A 1,781-nucleotide genomic window follows, 5' to 3' on the forward strand; every position below is an offset into this window, starting at 1 on the left:
TTGTACCTAAGTACTGGTCAATTTCTCATTTCGAATTCAAAACCTCTCTACTTATCGCTTTTGAACAATGTTTGGCATTCTTAACCTTCTGGTGACTTTTTAAAGATGTAATCGCGACTGTAGGTACGTATCATTTTTGAGAAAAGTTTCAAATAAGATTATTATTATTTGTTTCTTAATAATCGGATTATATTTAAAACAATTTGTTTGTTTTGTAAACAGGTAGGTATATATGTAGTTTTATTCTTATGTTATATTTAAGGGGGTTGCTCTTCCATACAAACCTACGGACACCCCGCATAGCTTCCACGGACATGTTTTCTTAGAGGATTTTTTGAGAATAGTAAATTATGGATATGTTCTTCAAGCAAAATCCAAAAAAAAGTAACTTTATTGCATCAAAAGTGCAGCGTGATGCAGTAAATTTTGATGCATTTTACCATTGTATGAGTACAACTGACAGTGTTCGCAGCGAGCATGTAGTGACATCTTATATGGGTGCGTGAGTCAATGTCACAAAATCAAACTATGTAAATAGGTATCGACTATTTCGTGTGGTCACGTGACCATCACCTTTGGCTCAGATAATACGACAACTAAATGAAGAAAGCATTAGATCACTGAGAGATCAAGTTCAAGTTTCTGAGTCTAGTATCTACTTTTTTTGTTTTAAATCTGTTATTTTCGTAAGTTGAAACGCCTAAACTATTATTTCTGATTAATGCAAGGACGCAAACTGTAAGTAAGACGAAAAATAGTAAGTTACTTTTAAAATTGTCATTTAAAATAATAATTATTTAAGTAACAGCAGACCCAGTCCTCGGCAAAAATTATAACATTGCATACTTTACATACATTATAATGCGGTGCTTCGATCTAGGACAAGTGGTTTAAATTCAACTTACAAATTCTGAACAGATATTCGTTATTTACTCTTACGTAGACAGTAGCGCCACTAATTTAAATAAAGCATATTTATTCTCACAATAAAAGGTGCTAGGTGTAATCACTAAACTAATTAGTTAAAAAATAAGGTCTACATTCAACATACATTGCATGTGTATGTATGAATATCAAGTTTTACAGTGAGGCTCAAATAAATTCCTACATATCACGGCATTTTTACGGCCGCTAAATCTAGGCTCGGTGAATAAAAGGTTTTCACAATCGAAGTAGTTTTCGTACTTTTTTATTATTATAACTGGCTAGATAAGTAAAATTTAAACGTCATTATAATACATTTTTGTCACAACGTCAAGTCAATGTTTTTATTATGTTTGAATAATTATGGTTTGAACACAAATCAAGAAGTCAAAAAGTTGGCGGACGAGAGGAAATTAGCAAGAGTGCACTCTTAAACTATTTATGTATGTACGATTCGATGATGAAAGGAATACCTATGTAATTGGATACACGGGTATGTTTATTTTATCATTTTTGTCAGAAACATTAATATTTGTTACAAGAACACCAGAGGCAGGGCTGTAAGAATTTAATTCCTACTGGGTGGCCAAAAGTATGGCTTATCGTGTGTACCAACTTGTGGTCTGCAGCAACCTACTACAAAACATGCCAAATTTCCCTAACTCTTAGTTGCGTCGTGAACTTTTCACTCCATAGAAGTAAGTCGCTTCCCACCGTCTGTCTGCATATGTACGAGTTGTACTGTATGTACTCTATTATGAAGTGATTCAAGATTTTTTTATTTTATTTATAAGTGTGAGAAACGGCAAGGGTTATGGTTTTGGAGCATATGTATGGTCATTTCTTTCGCACGCTAT

This window comes from Choristoneura fumiferana, chromosome 20, assembly GCF_025370935.1.
Source record: "Choristoneura fumiferana chromosome 20, NRCan_CFum_1, whole genome shotgun sequence".
Taxonomy (NCBI): Eukaryota; Metazoa; Arthropoda; class Insecta; order Lepidoptera; family Tortricidae; genus Choristoneura; species Choristoneura fumiferana.